This window comes from Equus caballus, chromosome 18, assembly GCF_041296265.1.
Source record: "Equus caballus isolate H_3958 breed thoroughbred chromosome 18, TB-T2T, whole genome shotgun sequence".
Classification (NCBI taxonomy): Eukaryota; Metazoa; Chordata; class Mammalia; order Perissodactyla; family Equidae; genus Equus; species Equus caballus.
The window spans coordinates 59961257-59988180 of NC_091701.1; the positions used below are offsets into that span (position 1 = coordinate 59961257).

At 39.0% G+C, this 26924-nt stretch overlaps 2 long non-coding RNA genes across 2 annotated transcripts in view; one reads left to right on the plus strand and one right to left on the minus strand.

Moving 5' to 3' along the window:
- LOC102150946 (uncharacterized) overlaps nucleotides 1-9660 on the plus strand; it is a 68444-nt gene extending 58784 nt beyond the window's left edge. Inside the window, exons 4-6 of the long non-coding RNA XR_011428550.1 lie at nucleotides 6577-6733; nucleotides 8473-8589; nucleotides 9458-9660. This is a non-coding gene — a long non-coding RNA (uncharacterized lncRNA). The remainder of the gene's footprint in view (nucleotides 1-6576; nucleotides 6734-8472; nucleotides 8590-9457) is intronic.
- On the minus strand, nucleotides 366-25049 carry LOC111768841 (uncharacterized). Its single transcript, XR_002801428.2, has 5 exons — nucleotides 24904-25049; nucleotides 22430-22833; nucleotides 17310-17416; nucleotides 16469-16534; nucleotides 366-3000 (listed from the first exon to the last, which is right to left on the minus strand). It is a non-coding gene; the product is annotated as an uncharacterized lncRNA (long non-coding RNA).
- Nucleotides 25050-26924: the final 1875 nt, after the last annotated feature.

Sequence of the window (26924 nt, forward strand, 5' to 3'; positions counted from 1 at the left end):
ATCTCCATTGCCTTCCTCCAGCATCTTGCCTCCGAGTCACTTTACTGAACATAGACAGACATTTGTAATCCTCTTACCCATGTTTCCTGCCGTGAGGGACAGCTTCAGGGAGAGCACAGTCTCCTCTGAGGATGCTCACAGCCCTCGTCTGAGCTCCCAACTCTTGAGAGTCTAGAATGAAATTTCTTATTTTCCTCGTTGAGTCATTTGGTGACCATTACACAATTTGGGTTATTTTAAAGCACAGAGCACTGTTTGTAATCCTTCACCTTCTCAATCAGGGCTGAAATTCAAGCACATAATAAGGCAGACTCTTAACCAGAACAGCTGGTATGGCAGCAAAGGAAGGAACATGAGAAATGGCATGAATTTAAACATTTTAAATGACTGAATAAAATGTTTAATTTTCAAAACATGAAAATCTGAACTTGATGATCCCATAGCCATATGTTGAGCAAAGGTTTAGCGACATGAACTGAAAAGTTTTGGCCTGATGTCAAGCTACAAAACTCATTCTCCTACAATGTTGGAACCCCTCTTTTCTACTTTACCTGTGTTTTTATGATGAATAGCATGGACTTAGACGGTCATAGTGAGAAGTGAGCCTTGATTCCTCTTTTGCTTTACCTCGCCTTTCCAGACCAGCAACTTAAAACCCTTCTTTCTCTAGTTTCCAAAGCCAAGGAGTCCTGGCCCCTGACACTTCTCTGACTTCATCTTTCTGCCTCACCCACACACTCTGCCCCACTAACCTGCCTTCTCTTGCATGACCATTCTCAAGTCATTTTTTCCTGCACTACACATCACAAATCATTGCCTGTCCCCATCCCTCCCTTTCTCAGGTGTGCTCACACAGTTATAACAATGAAGAGTACATCTGCAGTGCAAATTCACACTGAGAAAGACTTGTCTCTTCCACTGACAAGCCCTCCTTGGCTGGGTGGCACTGGTCTTTGGGATCTTATGAGTATGAGCCCTAAACAACCAGCAGAAAGGTTTAAAAAAGGTTACCTGGCATCTAGTAGACAAAAACTTTCTGTTCTATTATAGAAATCTTCTACATCAGTGTCCGTGAGTAGAGATTTCTTTTTCCTTTGCAACTAACTTGAATTAGATATCATATATTTATCATTTCCCTACCTCTTCATTTCAGCATGAAAATATAACTGCTTTGGAGATTCTGCCATTTGAGTTAGATGTTAGTGATCACTTCTTTTTGAACAACCATCAAAACTAAGACCCTCCCTTGGAGGTCACCGCAGGATCAACGTAGCAGTGGGAAGAACAACAAAAATTTCAAGTCTTTATTTCAGTATCAAATTACAAGTACTTTTGTTGCTAGAAGAAGGTTGAAATCACTTCTTTTCAACCTTTAAAAATTGAACTCCATCTTTAACAACAATAGCTAAACCCTAAAAATAGCTCCAGTTTCTTCCACGTAAACACCACACTGGGAGCTTCTCGTGGACCCGTGTTTCATCAATTCAGTCAGGAAATAGTTTTGGAGCTGTATTGACAACATGCCAGACCATGTTCAAGTCTTGAGAACAGAGCATGGAACACCCCAGTTTCTCCTCTCACCCAATCAAAGGTTTTTTCTGATAGTAATAGCCTCTGTGAAAATAATAATTAGGACCCTTGAGAGAACAGTTTTCCTTACTTGCCTAGTAATAAGACTTGCTTAGTTGACTTATTAAAAATGCAGATTACTGGGCTTGTCTCCTGGAGATGCTGACTGAGGACATCTGGGATGAATCCTAGACATCCATGATTTTACGCATGGCCCAGGTTTGTCTGATCAGGCAATTGTGGGAAGCATTCAATAGAGAATCCGGGGGTAGAAGTGGTCTGGAAAGGCCCACCAAGGAGGGGGTGTTTGAGTTGAGGCCTGAATGATAACAAAATATGGGCGAAGTGGATTCCAAGCAGAGAGAATAGCAAGGGCAAAGGACCTGAGCACTGTATGAGGTTGCCAGGTATGAGGAAAAGCAGAGGAAACCAGGAGGATCACAGCTTCATAGTCAGGAAAAGCTTGGCCAAAGGAGGTGTGAGAGGAAGGTAGAAGCTGGCTAAGGAGTTTGGGAGTTTTCCAGACTCAGTGGGCAGGCGTTGGACGGTTTTAGGTAGAAGAATGATGATCTGATAAACATTTCAAAAAGATCTATTCAAAAAGATGACTTCAACATGAGACTTGAGAATATGCTTCAAAATACTTGAGATAGTTTCTTGAAAATGCAGTTTCCTAGTCCATACCCTCCATCTTCTGAACTAAGACCCAGAAATCTGCTCTTCTACCAAGAAACCCATGGGACTCCATTTTGCTCTGAAGTCTGAACAATACAGTCTCAGACTAGCAGCCCCATAAGGGTCTGGACTCTATTTTATTTATTGCTGTATACCCAATGGCCAGCTTTGAAACAGTGGGGATATTACTTAATTCCTGAGGATCTTGTGAAATGTTTTAATGAATATATAAATGAATAACCAAATCTTTGGTGTTTAAAATCAATGTGATTAGCTTTTTTTAAAAAAATAAGATAGTTTAAAACTGAGTAGCATTAAAAAATATTGTTAGCAGCAATTACATATTTCAAATATTCCCTAAACTAATAAACCATAATTTAAGCTGGTGCTTTAATCATTTTCTTTAATATATGAATAGTATAGTCTGATCTCTCTAATTTGCCTAGATGTGGTCAGAAAATCTCATTACAGAAGATTATTGAGTAGATCATTGTTACAGGTTATAAAAGGTAATAAAGCAATAACAATACTTTAATACTTGTAGTTTTGGAACACTCAGTGTCTGGTCGCATCTATGGTATCTATAATCTGTCATGGTTGAGGGGAAAAGCATATATGAATCAAGGTAAAACCCCATAGTTGGGATATCATCAGTTTTTTTCTAATTCTTCTAAAATTCAACTCATATACATAGACTTGGAGAGTTTTTGCATGTATATTGCAGTAGTTGCTGATGATTACAAATATTCTTCTTTCCTAGGATCAAAAGAAATGCTATGAAATATAATCATCCGTAAAACTTTGAAGAAAATATAAATAATCAAATGTGTATTAAATTATGCTCTGGGTCATAAAAAGCACCATGTAGAAAGACACACTTTTCATAAAGTAAATAGGTGTGATGTATGAGAATCAGTGTAAATTATAACTAAAAACTACTGAGACTTTTAAAGATTCTTGGGAACAGCATGGACTGGTTTATAAAAAAATATTTCCAATATGAATATACATCATTTCTACAGGTAATATACAGAACATTAAATGTAACTAGATCAGTTACAAACCCAATCCATATTGGGCAAATCCCATATTTTACTTTATCTTCAGGGATTAACACCTAGTGGACTTTCAATAAATGTTTCATGAATGACTGAATGGTTGCCATGGTTGATTTATATCATGAAGTTAGTGAGACCAAGTTCATGTTCATTCAACTGAACATCTCTATTTTCTTGGCCACCAAGGCACACTGTGTCTTTATTTCCATCCAGAAACCCACTGTATCCTCATACTATGACCCAAGTTCCTCATAGGTCACCAAAGAAACGAGGCAAGAAAATGTTTCCAGTTTAGTATGATCTATCACAACTTTTCAACAGGTGATAATAGTGTTGCCTTCATCCACAAGACCTGGATAAGTATATATATCTAGTTCTAGATCTAAATTGATAGATATACACACACACAAACATACACACATGTATATACAGACACACATACACAAAGTACCTATTTATATATATATGTCTGAATATATGTATATGTCTATTAATTTAAAAGATATGAATCAATATTCATATAATTTTTATGTAATAGCATCTTATGATTTCAAACAGATAAAAGTTAATGCTCATTATCATAGGCCTGATACACATTATTGGATTTTGAATGTGTATTCCAAACAGATCCTGTTTTAGAGCTAAAAATATTTAAAGCTAATAAATATAAAACGTTTTTTGAAAAAATTATGTTGAAGCTCTTTACACAACCATTTTATTCTACTTTCTGTCAAAGCTTATGTGCTTCCAAGGGAGTACAGTAATTTGTGCATTTTCTATTTTTAAATCTTTCATTGTTCTAGTTAAATATTATGAGTGTATGCCAATTCCTAAAAGAGTCATGCAGAGATAGTAGGTGCAATTGTGTTGTACTCAAAATAAATTCATGGCTAAAGCAAATATTTAACAACTGTCAAATACTGGGTTGCATGTAGAAAAACTAATCCTGTATAGCTCTCATAAATTAAAACTTTAAACTAAACCTTCCTTCTGTGCTTTATAATTAGAAAACCAAATGAGGAACTTTTCTGGGCAGTCCGGTTTAAGAAACCCACCTGTTTTCTCTTTTTAAAAATATATTTTTGAAGTTAATATGTTTAAGTAAAGGATTTCAATGGCTCAGAAAACTGGAATTGAATTGTACACTAGAGAATAACCCTCTCACATTAAATATGACTATGCATATTTGTGATATACTGCAATTTGATAACTGGTTTAGGAGGCATTAATTATAAATAAGGTGAACTGAAAAAGAACCAAGCACAGGTTATGCAAAGAAGACATCACCTGCAGAATGGCAACCATCCCCGTAGACCACCCATCAAGGCTCGCGTCCAATGACCTTTGTATTTTCTCCACATCAGCCACCCACCATCATGGCTTCATCCAGGCCTTTGTCTATATCCAGCTGACAAGCTATACTAAAATATTAAATTCAGGCATTGAGCTCTCTAATCACCAGTCCCATTCTATTAGCCTCACCACATCTATCTTCAGTCATTCAAGGACATTTTGTCTCTTGATTCCTCTCTTGTCTCCCTATTACTACCACCTCGATCCAAATTAAATTCCATGTTACATTATTTCAAAAACTTGCTTCCTAATTCCTCGACCCTCTTCTCCTACTGTCCTTCAGTCTGAGTACTTGAAAAACCCAGCCTTGGCTCAATCTAACTCTTCATCTATTCTGAAATAATACCTATATTGCTCAGTGCCTCTGGAGAAATATCATACCAACTTGCAGATTGGTGTCAGCCTAAATGAAGAATTTTCAAACTCAAGTGGGTTTTCAAAGAGTTCTGACAATCCTATTGTTTCCAAATATTCAGAAGCATCTCTTTTCTTCTTAAATCTGCAGTCTCATCACTCACTCTAACTTTCATCAAGTGACCTTGCTTTCACCTTCACAGGAAAAGAGAAGCCATCAAAGAAGAATAGCCTCAATCTCCTGTTCAGATTACAGAATTCCCTGCATGCCCACCATACTTCCCTCCTTCCCTCCGAGGACTAAGAAACAGTCTCTTCTGTCTAAGCCTAGCCCTTCTATAAGGAGGATCCTATTTCCTCTCACCTTCTTGGGGGACCATGCTCAAGTCGCCAGCTTCTTTTTCTACGATATCCTCAATCTCTCTTTCCATACTGACTTATTCTCACAAATAATGAAATGATCAAGTCTTCTCAAGATAAAAGGAAAAAAATAAAAACTTTCTGGATGTTTCTCTGTGGGCCCTACCCCTTCCCTCTGCACCTTTTAATAGCTAACCTTTCTAAAAGAATACTCATCATTTCCTTTCCCTCACCTCCCATTCATTCTTAATCAATCTGTAATCTGGCTTCTGTCTCCACCACACCACTGAAAGGACCCTCACCAAAGTCACAAATGACCATTGTGTCAATCAAGATTCCAGCAGTAAAGAGATGGGACATTCAAGTTTGAAAAGAATATAATAAACAGACTACTAAAAGCCACTGATAGACTATAGTGAAACTTCAAGGTATTGTGCAATTCTCCAGAGCTAATAAATGCGGGAAGCTCTTTCTCACCCTCGCCCAAAAGGAGGGGGCAGAGAGAACTGCCTGAAAGGACCAGTGACATTAAATCAAGGAATGCACAGCCTGCAGCAAATGCACAGAGAAGAAGCTGGTGAAAATATCCCCATTGATTCTCTTCCCTTTGCCATCCTTCTCATCTCCTGCCAGTCCTCACCATTGGTCTAATTCAAACAGAAGACAGAATGCAATCCCTGGGTCCACATAGGCTGCATCATAGATGGTGTTATACTTCTCTCTGAAGTTTTATCTTTATTCTGAGGGCAACGATAAGCCACAGAATATTCTTAAACAGCAGAGTGATAGGCAGAAGTTGTGTTTTAGAGAGAGTAATCTTCCTGCTGTGTATGGGATAAACCAAAAGAGAGGAGAACTTGGAAGTTGGGAAAACAATTTTGAAGAATGAACAAATTCGGGCAACAGGTGATACTTTATAAGAATGCAAAGAAAGATACAGCTATGGGAGCTGTTTGGAGAATAAGAAGGGCAACACGTGGACATTAAGGGCAAAGTAGAAGAAGTAAAACATAACTAAGATTTTGATCCTGGTAACTAAAAAAGTTAGTTCTGTCACTTACCAGAATAGGGAAGTTGGAAAGGGGAATTAATTTGAGGGAGACATAAAAAGAAATTAGAGACTGCAATGAGGTCATAACGTCTAAGTAGAAATGTTCTAAGAAATGAGCTATAGAATGAGACTGAAATGTCTCTGTGGTTTCTCAAGGGACAACACCTTTTTTCTGACCCTAAACCGTGTTCTGGCACCAAGAGAAGCACTCTAGAATCTGAGTTCTTTCTGTGAGCTGCTGCCTAAATTCAGAGTCCTAGAGAAGACTATTAATGATGGTACACAGAAGACAGAGAGAGATAAACTGCATCAGGTATGTATGTCCCCTCTCTGATCAGAGGCATAGTTGAAAAGCAGTCAAGAAAATTCTAAATCTTTGCTTTTCCTGTTGTAAATCACCAGCTAGCTGAAACTCAGGTTTCCAATGACAGCACTAGTCCTCTGCACACAGCCTTTAATGGATGCTTGTTAATTAACAAGGAGAATGCTTAAAATGAGCAGAGAAGTGCTCTTTAGTATCCAGATGTTGGGTGTCTGTGTCCATGCGTGTGATACAGGGCACATGGCGTTTGGTCAATGACCTCCGTAGGCTCTCCCCACGTGACAGGAGCGCAATCTCCACATGTAGTCGTCACCTGACAAAAGAATGCTCACTACACATAAGGATATTTGGGTCATTTTTTTAAACTGAATAAAACCTGTATTTACAAATTATAAAAACAACTCTAGTCTTTTTTCTCATAACCATTCAAAGCCATTCAAAGCTGTTTTTTGGAGCTAGCTCTTTCCTTCCCCTGAAATGTCGGTGACTTTTTAATTCTCCACATTTGGCAGATGTTCAGAATGACTCTTTTCTCTCATGGATATTTTCTTGGGCTCTTCTGAGATGCCTTGACACCAGAGATGTCTCGTTTACATCTCTTGACTTCTCCAGCTGGTCACCTGTCACTTCTCCTTCAGTCCCTAGTTATCTAACGGGTCACCTCCAGATTCTTTCTGCTGAGACCTCCTTGACCCTCCAACAGCCTTGATGGGATGAACCTGAAAAAAACTACAGATAGCTCTTGTATGTGGTCCCCGTCTGGGCCTCTGTCTGTAGGCCCTGTAGTTACGTCCAAGAGCAGCCCTCTCTTCTGTCACCATGGGTCACTTCAGCCAGCCACTTGTCCTCATGTGACTCTCAGGCATGACTACAGTCCACCCTGCCCCCGTAGCTCCAGGAGATATACACGAAACTCTCTGTGTGGCCTCCTTGAAGCCTCTCTCACCTGACTTGAGGTAACGAGGACTCACCTCTCAACCATCTCCTCACCAGAAAGAACCACACGTACTCTGACGCCTCTCTCTAAAGAATCCTCCTGGAAACTGCTTGCCCTCTCTTGAGCCTTCCAAGCTGCTTTGAAGCTAAAATCAGATGGCTAGCTAAGGGCAGCAAATGTCCTCTCCTGTACTAATCCAGCTGAAGTTGGTTAGCACCTCAAGGGTGAGGTAGCAGTAGATTTGTCACCTCTCGTTTGGGCCTCAGCTAAACCCAAACAGGAAGAACCCTATTTAACATCCTGTCACTACTGAGATGTAGATATATATTAGACACTTATAAAATTCATAAAATTAATATTTGACTGTAAGACAAATCTGGATAAATAAAGCCTAGAAAAGGCTAATGAGGAAAACTGTGACCAGTAGTCATAGTTTGGCCAGAAAAACTCAAGTGCATGGGACATGTTAAACTCCTCTAACCCCACCTGTGGTGCTTGTTTCCATAGAAATGACACTTTCAAACCCAAATTGCACTTCAAAGGGGAAAATAAACTATTCGCTATGTCTACGAGGCATACCTACAAGAGAAAGAAATAAGGAACAGGATTTCATTTCAGAATATTTGCATGTGTGTTTTGAGTGAAAAACTAGAGAACAAATGAAGAATGTTTATTGCAATAAACATGAAGTATGTTCCACAAAATTATTCAGATATTGAATGAATAGAAAAAGACTAAAAATTTCTCTCTTAGCTTTTTTTTTTTTTTTTGATTTTAGTTTCTTTATGTGCAGGAGGACCTACATGATCTTAGAAGAGAACCGACCTTTTAAAACCTCATTTCAACCTCAACGTATGACCTCAGAGAAACTCATTTGCTCTCTGGAAAGTTTTTAAGATTTACAACAGAGGTACATTCATGGAATGAATGATTCCTGAAGAAACACATTGTTGTGGGTTCAATTGTGTGTCCTCAAAAGCTATGGGGGAGCCGTATTCCCTAGCACTGATGAATGTACCTTACTTGGAGGAAAGGTCTTTGCAGATGCAATCAAGTTGAGATGTGATCATATTCGAATCAGGCAGGTCCTAACGACCAACATGACTGGTGTCCTCGTAAGAAGAGAAAAATGGCAGGTGAAGACAGAGACACACAGGGAGCAGAACAGGGGATGACTGAAGCAGAGACTGGAGTGATGGAGCTGTAAGCCAAGGGATGCCAAGGATGGGCAGCCACCACCCGAAGTTAGGAAGAGGCAAAGGAGGACTTTAACCACAGTCAAAGAGGGAGCGTGGCTCTTCTAACATCATGATATCAGACTTTGAGCCTTTAGAACTGTGAGAGAATAAATTTCTGTTGCTTTAAGACACCCAGTTAGTGGTACTTTGTTAGGGAGCCCCTAGGAAACTAACACACACAGAAAAGAGAATTTCAGTTGCAAATGTAGAAACTGTAAGGTAGTTTTCTTAGGAGATTCAGGCCTCCACTAAGTAATTGCCTGATTGAGAAAGTTGCTTGGATTGCTGGTTTTTTTCTGGAGGAGTGGCATTTCCAGTTTTGGTGCTGATCTGTAGACGACTGTTGGACATGGTTGTTTCAGTTCAGCAATTGGTCTTGTCCTTTCTGACTTGAGCATCAATCTAAGTAGTTTCCAAGCCCCGTCGCTCTTTAGCAGTCATAAAGCGAAACTATCTCCCCTCTCAGAATGATGAAAGAGCGCCTTGTAAAATTACTTGTAGAGACATGAATTTTAAAATATTTTCTTTTTCCTCTCATAGGAAAAAAAATCCTTCAGCTTGGGCAAGTTCTGATGCAACATAAAAGTAATGCTGTTAAAATTTCAATCATTGCCATGGTTTAGCAGTGTGTTCACATCAACCACATGTACCCAGAAAGTCTGTCAACTCAGCAATAACCAAGAATTCTACTTATTACTCTCACTACAAAAATCCATGAATTAAATTATAACTGTTTGCATTTGAACGTGTGTAATCACATTTTTACATTATGCTCTTTTAAAAGAACCATTTATCTTGTGCTTGTTTCACAAACTTAAAAATCAAGGATTCTTTCTTTATGGGCTGATGGAAATATTCTAAAGTCAGATTGTGGTGATATTTCACAACTTTTTAAACTTATAAAAATCATCGAATTGTACACTTAAAATGAGGCAATTTTGTGGCATGCAAATTATGAATCAATAAAGCTGCTTAAAAAAAAATATTTTCCACTCCTTGTTGGAAATATCAATTCTGCAGAACTCCTTGTAGGGTCAGAGTTTAGTAACCGACAATTGATGATGGCATTTACATTCCTCTGGTAATAGTCCAAGTAAAACAAAGATGCCTTGCATATGTTGCAATTTTGTCTTGCCCAAGAATGGATGTGGACAAACCAGGACCCTGTGGGATGAAAGAAATTCCAGAGACAATGGCCCTCCAAAGGATAAGTGTTTTTCCTGCAGTGGATCTAGAGCCTGGGATTAATTAATCTTTTAAAGACCTTTCAAGGCATTATCTTTACAAGAATTTGTACTGCCCCCAACTGCACCCCGTACCCCACGCAGACGCACTAATCGCGTAAGAAGGGTTTAGTCAAGCAATGAGACAGTCTGTCTGCTTGGAACCAGTGAAGAGATGTTAAGATCTACAAAGGGTTCAAATCTATGAATGTGACCACTACAAATTGGCCTGTTCCATGACAAATATGTGGGCAACGTTAATACACTGAGCAAGTGGGTAGGGGAAAAGGAGGGAGTGGGGAAGCTGTTTTTTTAGGAATTAAAACGCATCCCATATAGCAGGATAGAGGTGCCCTCCCTTGTTTCTTAAAGAAGTTGAGCTGATCAACAAACCACACAGATTTCACAGATGACCTCTCAGAAACATTGGCACTGTCTCCACACACTTTTACTCGGTGATTTTTCTTTCATAAACAGTTCTCAAGCTACTGGAGTTTTAAGAAATCTGAATGTATTGGACAGTTTTGCTCCTCCAGGACCATTCCACAGGCATCTCCATTCTGCTCTGCGTGTTGGGAGGCTAACTTCTATAGGCTACATCGGCTACGTCCCTGTCCTCTGGCTCTGGTGGGTCTTGGCCACTGGGAGGCCCTGGCAGGAGATTGGAGAGTGCAGGGGAAAGAAGTTGGGGATTCTATTCCTTGGTAGACCACGGGCTGTCAGCAGCTTGGGTCCTCAACAGGAAAATCGTCCTATGCTGTAGCTTTCCATCAGCTCTATCTCCCTCTGTCTCTGGGACCCAGTAACATAACTGCTTCCTTTCTTGCCTTTCAAGTCTGCTGGGGATACCAGTGCTCCACCATCCCTTTTTACCTACTAGTAATCCTGGCCACACACTTTGAAGTAGTCCCTTGATTAATTCCCTTCATTAACTCTTTCTGAGCTTGCCATCCCTTTCCTGATATTCCGAGGCCATTCTTTCCATAGAAAATTTCTGTTTGCCGAATTCCTCCTGAGACTGGCCATTGGAGTCTCTTGAGACTTTGCATTCTTGGGGCTCAGTCCAGTTTCAAATTATTAAAGATAGCATTTTCAGGAAGGCAAATTGACTTTGTATGTACCTATTTAGGAAGTCACAAAATATTTTACACAAAATTACTATGTACAACTAAGCTTATAGCTCATGGATATAACACTGCCACTGTTCACATATTGCAAATATCAAGAAAATGCTAATCTAAAAATTTCAAAGCTCAAAGGCTAGCTTAAGGGAGTTTTCAAAGAGACAGAAAAAAATCTGCAGTTCTGGAAATCCCTCCATATACCCACTCATTTAACCTCCACCAACTGTAATGATCTGCCAGGTTGGGAGGCCAGCGCACTAAATCTCCTTGGTGGAGCGAGGTGCAAGACAAAGCACTAAAAGTCACCTGTGACCCAAATTTATTAGGAGGGAAGTGTTGTCTGAAAAAGTAGAAGTGTATTTACTCTATAAACCAGCGGACCCGAGGGCTGCTGTCTAGAGGTCCTGCCTTATTAAAAGAAGCAGCGATTTGTAGTTTCCATATCGAAGGTCGAGCTGAGCTGGGCAGGGGGGCTTCTGTTGGTGTGGCAATTACAGCGTTTGCACACTTCTCCAGGGCCTCAAACCGTCCTTGTCCAGCACCGAGCAAGGTGCTCTTCAACTGCTTACCCAGCTCCTCTCCTTCCTCCCTTTCTTTCCTTCTCCTCAAAAGATAAGGCGGAAAGATAAACAGCTCTGTAGGCCAGATTTGAATAGCCGAAAATTTTATATTGGAGAAGACTGAAAACTACACTTTATTTCCTTTGTCCTTTTTATTTTTTGCATATTTTTCAATACTCTGCTCACTGAGTGTCTTAGCACAAAATGATTTATTTTATGGTGCAATTTTAGCAAATATGTAAAGCCTGTAGATTATTTGAAAATCGTTTTCCAATAATATTACATAGGAAAGGGGCAAAGCACTTTCATAAAGCTTTCAAATCTACAATAATGAGCTCTCGAATGAAGTATTAAGAACATTGTCTTAGAATAACTGAAATTATTATATTCTATACTTAGGATGTGAGTTCTGATTTTTTTTTAAAGTTGGTACTTTTGAGTAAATCAATGGCTTTACAGATTATTCTCAGAAGACTTATTTCTGAAAAGCAGAATATTTTAGAGTTAGAAGTTAAACTGTTTTTCAGAACAATATAAATCTTTTCATCTGCTCATTGTTCATTCATGTTTGCGCTCGAATTTTCTTTTCATTGCTGTGGTGCAGGTTACTAGTTAAGCTCCTGGATGTGATCACTCTCAAGATAAACTAGTGTGTCAGTATTTCTAACTAAAACAATCAGTCAGGAACTTCTCCTTCCCCTTGATTTATGTTTTTGAGTGTGTTGGCAAATATTTTATACATTTTAATATGTACAATAATGAAATAAATGCATTTAGATATCAGTAATTTCATCTGGAAGGTAAACAATGTCATACATAAATGTATGTATGCAATTTACTTTACACTAAGATATTTGAGTTCTACCAAGTAATATGTTTTTTTTTTTTGCATTTGGAATAAAAATGCTTCCCTAACCTCCTCCCCTTAAAAGTTAATCTATAGCAGAATCTACACATGGATTTGAACATAAAGCTGACCAAATTCCTTTTATTGCAATAAACAATCCATCATCTAAGCTGTTCCATTGTACATAGGTGCTTTCTTGGAAAGGAACTACATGGTACTTTGGGAAAGTACAACGTGAGACTGTCCATGATTAAGGTAACTTAAAATTAGAGGCCATATGTTTAATTCAGTTAGTGACTGTAGACAATTTGTGTGTGTGTGTGTGTGTGTGTGTGTGAGGAAGATTGGCCCTGCTACATCTGCGCCAATCTTCCTCTATTTTGTATATGGGACGCCGCCACAGCACAGCTTGATAATCAGTATGTTGGTCCAGGCCCAGGACATGAACCCGTGAACCCCAGGCTGCTGAAGAAGAGCACCCGAACATAACCCTATGCCGCTGGGCTGGCCCTATGTAGACAAATTTTTATTGTGGGGGCATTTGTTTTCTTTTCTTGGCATTATTCTTAGTAAGCTGGAGCAAATAGGGATTTGGGGACTGATTTTTACAAAATCAGAGACAGTTCAATAATTTTGCCAAAGGATGGTCCTGGAGCCAACTCTCTGGAATATAAAGGTGTATTTATGATTCTATGGCTCTGAAACACTTTCAAGACCAAGTCAAGGGACTCCGTTCAGTGACACTAAGGCAGTAGGCAGGCCATAGGAAGAGGAACAATCCTGTTTCAAAATGAAGTGATGGACCGAAGCAAGCCTTCCAAAACTTTGTTCTTTAATAGTAAGAAGTAACTTTTTGTATCACAACCCAGTACATATTAACACACACATACACACACATACTCACATTTATATACAATTGAAACTAAATTTCATAAAACAATATTTATGGAATTATAGCCAAAGCACTATTTTACCATTCTATTCTATTCATCCTATTTTTTATATGTCAACGACATCCCACTAAAGAGTAGCATCCAGCATTTTGAAAAGCACTGTAATGTGTGTTATAAAGAACGACGTGTACAATGAGCACCTGTTCATCTCTGATTTCCAAGTAGAGGTGGCCAAGAGAATATAAACGTTCTTTGATCAGTGCCTTCTACAAATTCTTTCACTTTTAGCCTCACAAAGACTAAGTTGGAAAATCTAAGACCGTAGTCAGAAACTTTGAACTTCTAATTCATTGAGACCAGTAAATGCAAACTTCTGAAACCTAAGTTGAGTCACACAATCTCATTAGTTAAATTTACTTACAGAGAGGAGGTAGTAATTCATATTTCATTGGTTCATGACTGCTTGAAATTATAAATGAAGCCTCTGCTTCCCCAATTAGAAACTGGGATAATCTCTTACTTCTAGTCACCCAGAGGAAAGAGATGAGATGAAGAGCCTTGCCTCCCTTTTGCCCTCTTTCTGTCTTGGAAGGGGCGGCTGAGCCCTGCTCTAGCCTGAGAATCTTGTAGAAAAATGTTCTTTCCTTTTCACACACAAGGGAAAGTCCAGCATTGTAGAATATAATTGAACAGACACTGGAATGGTCTGTGGACTTCTGCCTGAACTTCTGCCAATAAAAAATTCATTCATTTGGATTTAGTCACAGCTCTCAGTGAAAATAAGTACCTTTAGGAGAAGTAAGTGTCTATAAGCGTCTAAAAAATTGACTGAGTTTATCGGAGTCCTTTGAAAGTGCCAGATAGCTAAAAATAAGTGCAAGTCCTGAGGACTCAGGACTCAGAAGTTAAACAAGCTGAGAGCATGAAGGAAAGAATCTAGAGCAGAACACACACTCAGGCAGCTCCCCGAGGGTCCTGGAGAATGAGAAGTCACCATGAAGACAGAGCAGAACACAAAGGGGGACTGGGAGGGCACCGAGGAGGGCTTAACCCCTGTATTATTCAGTGTAAAAGGCTGAGCTCCTGTTGTGCTATCCCAGTGAGTCTTAACAATACAGTGACTTTTATTTCTTCCTCACATATCATCAATCCAGGGCAGGTAGGCAGGATGCTGTGCTCCCCACAGTCAGGCAGCCAGGCTCCTTCCATCTTCCTTCTCCATTACCATGTAGGGTGTTTCCCTTATCCCCATATGGAATGTTTTCTAAGGAAGGTTCCTTTACATAGAATTTGTTCCAGCCTTGTTGAGGGGGAAAATGCGCGAAGGAGCACATGCTCAATGTTTTAAGACTCAGAACTGGAAGAGGTACACAGCACTTCCATTTATTTCCCCCTGGTGAAAATGAGATCACATAGCCATGTTTAGCTGCAAGGATTGGGGGAGGGGTGGCAGTGCTGGAAAATGTAGTCCCTGACTTGGTGGTCAGATCCCTAGCCTAATTGAATTACTAGGGAACAAGGGGAGAATGAACTTTGGTGGATAGCCAGCAGTGCCTGCCGTAGCTGCTTCTTAGTCAGCCTTGGCTTATAGTACATTTCTGTATCTACTGTCCAAAAGCAGACTGTGGTGTGTCCAGGTTGCTGTGACTATGTATAAAGCTTTTTTTTTTTTTTTTTTTGCTGAGGAAGATTTTCTCTGAGCTAACATCTGTACCAATCTTCCTCTATTCTGCATGTAGGTCGCCACTACAGCGTGGCTCACAAGTGGTGTAGGGGATCCAAACCCACAAACCCAGGCCTCAGAAGCAGAGCACACAAACTTAGCCACTAGGCCACGGGGCCAGCCTCTGTAAAGCATCTTAATGGTGCAAATTTTACTCGAACATTTATCATCAGGTCATTGACTACAAAGCCTTTTGAAAACTAAGCTCATGTTAATTTTAATCCAATTTTTCTATTAACTTGGAATGCTTTACGTTGCTAATATAAAACTTCTGGGACTAAGGCTATAAGTTAAAAGTGAATGTCTTTAATCAGTCCCAGATTTCCAATCTAACTTCTAATATAAATCTTGCCCCTTGAATTTAATATATACTGTAAGAGACAAGGTATGATAGACAAGCCATGAGTTTAAAAATATTGGTTCGAACGGAAATCAGGCTAAGTGTTAAGGTCTGACAATATCATTTATACTCAAAATGTTCTTGCATATAAGGAAAATTAATTTAGGTTCTTTGTATGTAAAACAATGCATGGCCCAGATAAAACTGTCTGGTAAATTTATAAATAATCTAGACTTGAATTTTAATGTCTTAGAAGATACTTTTTAAGAAAGGTTCCTTCAAATAGAATTTGAATTTAAGGGAAGAATCAGTTTTTAGCTAAGTGGAAAACTGGAATTCAAAACCCAGTATGTGGAAGACACCTTAGATTCTAATTCAGAGTGTTTCTTTGTCCATTCAAATCTGTGATATTCTCTAAGAATCAGTGCCCGCGTCCTAAATCTTTACAGGTAGCTCTCCCTTACACTGATGAGAAAAAGTCTCTGGTTCCAACCTCAACGTGATAGTGCTCTAGATGTGAGATGCGTCAGCAGAAGGCTCAAATGGGCTTCAAATGGAATCGAAGGCGTAGAACTTCAAAATCAAGCTTTGTAAATGCAACTTTTTAGCTTGGCTAACACTCAATGAATTTAGCATCATCCCTGGGTTTAAATGAGATTGAAGACATCAACAAGGTCTTTGCTAGTCAGAGTTTTCATTACGAAGGTCTCCAAATGATTTCTCCTACTCTGTAACGTGCTTATAAACCAACCATCACCTTCTCTTTAAACTGGCTGTGATGGTTTTCTCTTTTAACTTTATAGATTTCATTCATTCCTTCCACAAATATTTGCAAGCTTACCATGCAGTGCACTGTTCAATGTGCTCAGCATACAGAGATGGACAAGATCAACTCATGTTTTCATACCTAGTGGACACAGCAGAAAACAGACAAGTATAAAAGTGTGTGACAAAAAGTATCTATCAAAAAAATAAAGCAGATATTCAGAGAACCTGATCAGGGAAGTTCTCCCTGAGGAGGTCACATATAAGCAGGGAATAAGGGGGCAGGTCAGTGAAAATCTGAAGACAGAAATTTCTAGGCAGAAGATAGAAACGCCAAGGGCACAAGATTAAAAAAATATATATGTAGTCTGGCATTTTGGAAGAACAGTGAAAAGGCCAGGATTAGAATGAACTGAACAAAGCGTGAGGCGAGGTTGCAGAAATTCACAAGGCCTTTTAGCCGTGACCAAGGGGCTGGAGTTTATGCCAAATAAGATGGAAACCCATTGCAAGGGTTTGAGCATCGAAGTAACATAACTTTATCTGTGGTTTTAAATGATCGCTTGGACAGCTGTGTGGAGAATTAATGGTAAGGGAACAAGAATGAAACACTAACGAAAAGGCTTTTACAGAAATGAGAGAAGATGGTGCCTGGAATGAGTTTGAAATGGTAGAGGTGGTAAACACGTATTTTCGAAAATCTCCCATGGGCTTTGTTAGTTGCCTTCCCAGAAGCCACCCTCACTTTCATCCCTGGTTAACAGTGCTCTGACGTTAAACTGGTGCACCAGCCCCAGGGGATGAATTATGACTGGTCTAATTATATCCTGACCATCCCATCCCCCTTGTCAGACATTTACTTGCGTGACACAGTGATGCTCAGAATGACACATTCCTGCTCAGAACGCCCTGCTTACCCAAAAAGACTTCAGAGAAAGTCTTCTGGCGATGCCTCTGCGAAGCCTTTCTTCTTATTGACGACAGAAGGAAAGGCATTCTGCACAGCTCTCCTTCAAACCAACAACTTAATCAATATGGAAAAAGATAAAAAGCAGAAATGGGAAACATTTCTCAAAGTGTACTCTATGAAAAAATAAATTTGAGAAACCCTATGATAGAGTGCAATAGGTTTCTTAGAATTTTTTTCAAATATTTATGTGCTTTACAAATGTCCGAGAGAGAGCTAAGAACACAGATTTTTCCAACTTATATAACCATAAAATTCCCATTTGGGGAATAATAATCTGGTTCACAGAATCAGTCTTCTTCAGAACACCATTATGGTATTATTGGATAAAGCAGTGAATTTTGTAGATTCAAATAATATTCTTGGTACATCTACGTGGTACTATGGTACATCATTGATTTGCTCAGACAGCCCACAGAGGGCTGCAAATATCCTAAGATTGAAGTGGTAAAGTCTTCTGAGACAAAAGTAGATAACTTCTTGGGAGAATCTACCAAAGTAGATGTTTCACGTTAAGATTTGAACTCTCAGAAATTTTATTCATTCTCAAGAATTAGAAGACTTATTCAAATCAAAGTTTCAATAAAGCTACAGCTAGAAAATTGCTTCCTGGATTTTTTCCCCTTATTAAATAAACTCATTATGAACTTGAGTTATTATGGAAGCTTCCTCCCTCTTCCCAAGACAAAAGGAAGGAAGGAAGGAAGGAAGGATAAAAGCAAGGAAGGAAGGAAGTAAAGAAACAGCTGATAGTCTGCTTTACAGATAATCCATTCTGTCAGCATTAAAAATCATGTAATTTAAGTAGAGAATCTGAACTACACTAGAAATTTTACCATGACAATTTACAGACAGTTACAGGGAGAAATAGGATTTCTAACTATAATTCATTGAATCTGGTAGTAAAAGATAGCATGCTGTGAAATTTTATCTCATCATAAAAAAGGATTAATATGGCTTACAACTAAATGTCAAAATAGATTTTCATTACATAGTCTAATTTAATTTCTCAGCCACAAGATGTTGGCAAAAAAAGAGTGATTTACACCTGGCTGCTCAATTCAGATTTTCTTTGCTGGCATTTCTGACAATAGACTTTATACTTTACTGGTGTAACCATGTAATGAAACTCATCCAAGAATATTCTCTTAAAACCTTACTACTCATAGTGTGATCCATAGCCTAGCAGCTTTGACATCACCTGGGAACCTGTTAGAAATGCAGAATCTTAGGGCTAACGCCAGACCTACTAAATCAGAATTTGCATTTTAACAAGATTTCCAAGTGATTCATAGGCATGTTAAAGCTTGAGAAGCACTGTCTTAGAAGACATTCTCCAGGTGTTTTACTATCGTTGAGGATTGTGCTGCTACCACCTGGGGTGATCAGCGGGTTTTCCTGACAACTTGACACTGGGATTACAGCTCAACCCCTTCACTATGCATCCACTTAAAATGTACGATCTACAATAGTCTGAAAATATTGTTTAGAGTGCAATATACACACCACACTTTGTGCAGATCCAAGGAAGAAATGTTGAATAGATAATTATTTCATGTCTTATCTATCTAGTCTCACTTTAGTAGGGCACAACTTTACAAAGCAGTATGTATGTGTGTGTGTGTGTGTGTGAGACGAGGAGGGGGGGCGGCGGGGGGCAGAGTGGGGAGCTGCCTAGAATCCAAGTTGACCAATTAGCAAAAATGCAAACAGCCAAGTCTTTAGCCACTGAATTCCCTGGAACAAGACCTTCACTTTGTTGGAAGTATTTGGCTCCTTTGAAATACTTCCATCCTGGATTCTGAACCAAATTTCTGAACCAAGTTTCTCTAAAACCACCCAGTTTGTTCAAAACTCAGCCCACTCTCAAACACATCAGCAGACTATCTGGGTGGCATGAGCTCACTTAAAATTTCAAGAACCTCTGATCCTCTCAGAGCCTGACCTTCTCTACACACCAGTCTATGATGCAGCAACACAACTACGTGCTGATCACTCAGCCCACATACCATAGGGGCAATGATATTAGGAAGAGTTGGCATCTGACAACAGGATCTGGTGTGTTATGTTGAAGTACAATCACGTCCTTGGGTGCCTTCATTCTTCCCCTGCTGAACCCGAGACTTGGTCTTCCCGTGTAGACCCTCTCGCTTCCCTTCATTTTCCAATACTCCTTGTTACAGCTACATTCTCCATGTGAAGTTTGCAAGCTCTAAGATTCATATGTCCATAACCTCCTTCAAAGAACCAACTCCTTCTAAATTTGAAGAGACTGAAGTAGCTGGAATATGTGGCAGGGAAGTTGTTCATGGTTATTCATAGTGGTGATCCTTAGTTGCCATCCTTACAGGAGGAGAGAGGGAACTAAATGTTGGGACCAAAGCTGAGGCTGATAGAGTGGAGATTTGAGTGAGGGCTTGGTATCTGGTAGTAACAGATACCAAGAGAAAGAAGATGGGGAGATAGAAGATGGCGAGAAAGAAGATGAGGCAAATGTTGGCAGAAAAGATGAGTAGGGAAGTGAGGAAACCAGCTACTACTGGGAAAAACTAACGTTCAGAGGGAGCAGTCTTCTTTCCCCAGGACTGATTTTTGGCCTTAATGCTGGTCTTGAGTATAAGCATGTGATGATCTCAAAGGGCCCTCACTCAGCCCTCCCTCTTGGAAGGAGAAGACATGCAGCCCCAGGGTCACCCTTAAGATCTTTCTCACCCAGCTTCCTCCAGACACCCTAAGTGTTTGAAAGCAGTCATATAGATCGTACGTTTCCAAAGAGCCCCTAATTACTAAACCCCCATAGTACTTGACCTGTCAGTCCCATTTCACATGTAGGACACTTTCTTTTTAATACTCTCTACTCTTGGTCATCTGAGACATGACATTTCCCTGCTTCTCTCGTCTCTCTGATGATTACTTCATAGACCTAATTGATGTTTCCTTTTCTTCTGCCTGACCCAAAACTTTGGTATCTTCCAAGATTCTTCCCAAAGCTCTATTTTTTTTCGCATTCCATATGCTCTCCATCATCCATCTGTATGTTAATGATGCTACCAAGATAATTCCTTGAGTACAGGTGTCTCTCCTGAGTCTCCAAATTATCTATCTAATTGTCTCTGGAACATACTCACGTGGATTTCTCTCAGAAAATTCAAGCTCAACACAACCAACCCTGCCATAATTATCTTCCCATTCCAATCTTGCCCTCACCCCATACTTTTCTATTTAGCTCTTTAAGACTCATTTTATTTGGGCTCTTGGCAACTCTCTTCTATACTAACACATCGGTCTTTTAACTACACTATCTGCTTCTAATTTCCTGTCACTCTGATCTCTCTAGACATGTTTTTCTACTACATAAAATATTTTTTTCTGAATCTAATAAAAATTCATACTCCTTAGCATGATATATGATGTTTTTATAATCTAGACCCTGCATACCTCTTCTGTCTCTTCCTGCTGCTCCTAAAAGTTCCCTAAATGTGCCATGAGATTCCTTGCCATCCTCGTGCTCCAACACCCTACCCAGTAAGCAGCTAATCACATTGGAAGATTCCATGTAGATGGCCGCCCTCAGATAAAGCTTTTCCTGACTCTCAGAATTGACCACTCCTTTCTTTGTTCACACATGGAATATAGCACTTTTAAAAAGTATGGTAGTTTATTTATGTCAATCTCATGGATATATACTGTAATTTCCTCGAGTGCAGGGTCATGTCTTGTTTATGTTTGTATTTGAAGCACCGACCAAAGTGTCTGGCATAGAGTAGGTGTCAGTAAATATTCACTGAGAGAAAGAATGAATATATAGGCAGGAAATGAATTCAAGGAAAACAGGGAACTTGTCTGTAATTTACTTGTTGATGTCTAAAATTTGTCACAACAAAGCCAGATCTAAAATGAAATGACTCTGGTAGCCTGGACAGCATTCATGGCGTGGGCTAAAGGAATGACCTCAGAGTCATTCCTGTGATGAGGACCCTGAAAGGAGGCAGATCTTCTAAGGATATGGGCACTGACAAGGGGTTAGGGAGGTTCCAAGAGAAGAGGGGCAGATTTTATCTGTTAACAGATATCTGAGTTACAAATACAGAGGAGCATAAAAGAACAAGAAAGTTTACCCTCAGACAAACACTCTCTTCACTTCAATTCCCATACAGGAGACCTTTTGATGTTGTTTATATGTCAGATTATCATCTCACTTCAAACAATATCCGTAGCCTGTGTATGCCTCCTGTCTCTTTTAGCTGAGCTCTCTCTTGTGAAAAACAAGGAATTCCTCTAAATTGGAGTCAAAAACCATTTGGAAGTCTTGTCTGTGATTACCAAGTGAAGTTATGAAATCTGGGTTGTTGTTTTTTTTAAGACAGTTCTCCTGGCTTTAAAAAAATAGTCTGGTGCTACTGATAGTGTGGTTTAGAATGAGAGTCTGTTATGAGGGCAGTGGACAAGGTTTAATCCTGCCTCATCTCTGTTCTGCTCTATGGTTTTTACTTTATAAACAGCCTCAGGGACTCAAAGTTGCTGAAATGCCCATTGGCAGTAACTACTGTCAATACTGACATTGATCCCAAAACAAGGATTCATTTCAGTCAAACCACTAAAATTTCATTTGATTCAATGAAAAATTTTTTAGTGGAGCTATGAAAGCACTTTTGCCCACTCCCTAAACTATTTCTAGTGGGAAACTGAATTGGATTTCATAAAGATTTATGAACACTTTCAAAATCACTTAACAGCCGAAAGCTATATAGCAACTTTTTCCATGTCTGAATAAAACGTGAGGATAGTGGAAGTGGCAGTTGTAAACAGGCAGGGAGATTAAATTTGGATCATTTCCACCCAGACTTTGCTCCATCTACCGCAGGGCCCATGACTCTGCTGCTAGCCTATGTCTGCAGCCCCTAAAGAATTATGCAAGCTTGCTGGAGCCTTGGAGGGCAGTCTTTATACTATTAACTTATTGGAGATGAATTAAATGTTAGTATAACCCACTCCTAGTTATATCTTGTGTGAATAACCTAAAAATTATTCTGAATAAAGTTTGAAATAGATTGATTTTTACATTTATACCTGAATATAGGTAGGTCAGGTGGTCCAGGAATTATTTTTCATAAAGTCTCATTAAGATCCAACTTACATAGATCTAGAAAGTCATCCAGTTTAATTTCTTTCCTTCAACCTCATTTCCAATACTTAACGCTTATGCATGTGAAATGCACTAGGCTGAGCAGAGTGGCTTCTCAAAACTGCCTTGACAGAGTGGTTCAGAGTTTGCACTCCCAAAGCTTCCTTAATTTACAAGGAAAAAATTGTGAATCTGAAATCAACTAAGCTAGAAATTAAACAAGTGGGTACTGTGAACATTTAAAGGCAAAATTTCTTGGAGGGATCACGGATGATTTCTCAGAGTAGACTCTTTTTCTGATGTCTTCAGATACCAAGTTTCTCTTCTCTATACACAGACAGTATAGGCCCTGAGGGGTATGGGAAAGAAATAATGAAAAATAGTAAGTTTGAATAGCAGACCAGTCCTTGAATCCTATCTCAGTCACTTACAAATACTATAACAACCTCCCCAGGCAATCTCTGTAGCTTTAAAACAGCAAAGCCAATCTACACCAGCTATAAATGCTTCAGCTTTGTTCACAGCAATCGCACATTTGGACCTGCTCCTGTTTTGTCGGTTTCCTCCTATTTCCTGAACTTTAGTTTTGCCTTCTTTTTTCCCCACTTCTGTTCTTCAGTTGAATAGATTAATCTTGGTTTGTCTAACTCAAATGTGAGGAATGTCTTTCTATTTTTGCCCAATTCTGTTCCCAGAGACCCAAGTCCTGGCACCCACCCTAATGGCTTTCCTTCAATTTGGGCCAACCCAGCCCCACAGTAAGGGAATGTAAGAGGGTCAGGAATGTAGTCACTCGCCTTGAGAAAGCCACTTAACACTTTGGAAGCCATTGCCTCATCTCTAAAATGAAAGAAAATCATTCTACTTAACTCAATATTTTCTTCTAAGGATCAATAGAATTAGCGTATATAAACTGGTAATATAAATTTTATTTAAGGAGCTAAGAATAGGCCTTGGTGAGACAGCATTATCTTCTACCTAACTGGTAAGTATTCTAGGTAGCAGAATTTTGACTGCAATTTTTAGTTGAGACGCTTCTAGACCAGAACCAGACATATAATTAAAACTGGTATCTCAGGACTTTGTACTAGAATAAAAACATCAAATAGGATTGACTTAAGTCACAGAGGACTGTGAACTGCAAGTAACTTTTAACACTACTAATTTTTTTAAAAATCAGCTAAGTTGTAGACTTCTGATATTAACTCTCAATCTCTCCTCCTTGAAGAATCAGAGACAACCTTTACTCAGTTGTGACCAAGAATATTGTTGCTGGCATGGTCAGTGCTGCTTCCCACCTGTTGTCCTGACCTTGTTCCTGTACACACTTCACCTCTACGCCCTAATTTGTACTGGAATCACATTAAAGCAACCTGGAGTGGCACTTCCTTTTATTTGGAGTTACTCCTGAAAGATTGGCTCCCCAACTTTTCACATGCAATTACTCAAAGCTCAGTCTGCATTAATAGAGGTTCCAGTCTTCCCCAGTTATACTATAAAATCATCTTTAATCAGGTCTGTGTTACCCCAGGAATGTTCTGTCTTTGCAGTTCTTGTTCCTGAGATCTGCCTGTGATCTGTCTTGGTGTCTTTTCACATTTTGCCTCTGAGTTTTGCTGTACTGATCTTACTTGCTCACTTATTGATGAGAAGAATAATTTCCAGATTAAACCTAAGATGAAAATCATGTCCCCATTTTTTTCCTTTAATATAAAAATGTAGTCTTGGCCACCATGGTGTACCTTATAACATTTCCTTTGCACCATATGATGCCCCTGGGATCTCAAGCTTTACTGATAATTACTTCACATTTACTTTAGTGCAGCTTGGAAAATGTACTTTGTAAATTGTAAAGATCCATACAAGTGCAATGTATTTTTTGGTGATTTACCAGAAGACCACACATATAAGAGTACAAAGGGACATGAGTCCTAGGGAAGGCACTTGTGAAACCATAGTAAAGGAGAAAACTGCTTCTTTTCTCTACATTAATCACTTCTGACACCAAATGTGTGGGTTTTCCACACCTAGTAATTCTCTAATTCTCTGCGGACACCAACTGGGTGTCCTATGATATAAGTCAATTCTGACACGAACCACCTAGAGTTAGCACAGACCTCGTGGGTTAAGGGCTCAGTCCCACCAAAAAGATGCCTTTCACAAGTCTGGGCCTGCTGAAGCTGGGCGTCCCATGACTCCCTCTGGAGGTTCAATAATCTGCTGAAATGACTCACAAAACTCAGGGAAAAACTACTTATGTTTGCTGGTTTATTATCAAGGATACAACTCAGGAGCTGCCAGATGGAAGAGATAGGGCAAGAGATGGAAGGCATAGGGCAAGGTCTGGGGGCAGGGAGATTTACAGAGCTTCCGCACCCACTCTGGGCTCACCCCGTTCCCAGCACCTCAAAGTGCTCACCAACCAGGAAGCTCTCCACATCCCATCATTTAGAATTTTTTTAATGGAGGTTCTATTATATAAGCACAACTGATTAAATCGTTGGTCGTTGGTGACTGAACTCCATCTCTAGCCTCCTTCCTCTCTCCTTGGAGCTTGGGGGATGGGGCTGAAAGTTCCAGTCCTCTAATGACATGGTTGGTTCCCCTGGCAACGAGCCCCCATTCTCAGAAGCTTTCCAAAAGTCACCTTTATCCCTCCAGAGCTATTTCAGGAAGTGGGGACAAAACCAAATATTGTAACAAAAGTTGCTGCTTTCACCTTTATCGATTAGGAAATCACAAGGTTCTAGGAGTTCTGGCCAGGAGCTGGAGATGAAGACCAAAATACATACGTCTTATTATATCACAGTATCACAATTACAAAAAGTTTCATTAAACATTTCTGGAAAGAAAAGTTCAACATTTCTATTCTGCACATACTTAACTAAGCCAACAGATAATAAGATAAGTGATAGATAGATAGATGATAGATGAAGATAGCCAATTATAGATATCGACATATAGATATCTAGATGTTGATAGTTATTCAGGATTCATATTTTTCTCTTTACAGTTGCATCATCTCACCTTCTTGAATGGAGTTATGAACTGAATTGAATGCCCTTTACCTGCCTATCTATGTGTGGTTTCTGATTCCTATTGCAAGCTCTGAAAAAAATAGATTTCTCTAGCTGTGTATGGTAACTTAAACAATAACATTTTGGAAATGGAAATAACTTTACCAACAATCTAATTGAAGTCTTTTATGTTAATAACAAAGAAGCTGTAAAAATATAAGGGCAGTTCTATTGTCAGACTCCACGTCTCCCCAGTCCCTGTATGGTTTCTAAAACTGGTTTTTGAAAAGCCTGCCAATTTTTTTGTGAAGCATGGAAAGAGTAAGAAATATGTCTACAATCCACATACACAAAATGTTTATACTATTACTGTATTGAATTAGTATTACCATTCTTTGGACAGTAATAACAAGATGGGTCTGAAATTGATTTTTTCACTTTTATCCACAATTCTAATGAGTTCCTTATGAACAACATGTGGTTTCAAAACCAAAATAGTTTTTTTAGTTTCTATAAACAGAGGAAATTTACTTTACTGGGTCAATATACTGTGCAACTGTTATAAACAAAGCTGGTTTTCAGTGTGCACCCAAAATAGAACATCCAAACTGTCTGCTGGTCTCTCAATGCATAGACATGAGATGGAGTTGAAATTATTTTTGTATTTGTAGTAGTATTCATTATATTTCACTAATCCAAATTAGAATGCTTTTCCCAAAGTTCTTGTAGGATTTTAAACAATTCAGGAAAATTTGATGCATTGAATTATTTCTATTTCCCACTTTTCATCCTTACAAAGTGGTATAGCGTCTTTCCACAGTTTACATTCTTCCTCCTTACTGATGATATCTTAGTTTCCGATGTTCTCTTATCTCTTCTATCTAGTCTACAAAGACTAATCTCCGTGTTCTTCCAGTTTGGTCTGGTTTAAAAAAAGAAAAGAAAGAAAGTGAGATAAATGTAAGATTAAACTAACTTTATTTCCTTTAGTCCCTCCACAAAACGTTTTGCTACTCTGAAAACATCACTATTACATTGTATAATTTGTGTTATATTCACAACATATTTTGTAAGTAGCTTTGAAATTGTTTTCTGGTTTCAAGTTTGTATGTGTTCTGTCTAATTATATTGCCAGCTATTCAAGAATGAGAACATATCTTTAATTTCTTTTGTGTCTTCAAAGTGCTTGGGACATATGGACATAAACGTTTGTTGTGTGATCTAACTTTACCCATGATTAACCAATTTTACACTTTTTATTCACCATGTCCCCTTCTGAAATGCCTAGGAACTCGGGTTTTCAAGATGAGGTCATGTGTAGGAGAGGCTTCAGATAAGACACTGTTGCATAGCACTTTTATACACAGACTCTAACCTCTGATAATAGAAGAGAGCGATACTCTAAAACTATCTGTGTGTTTTG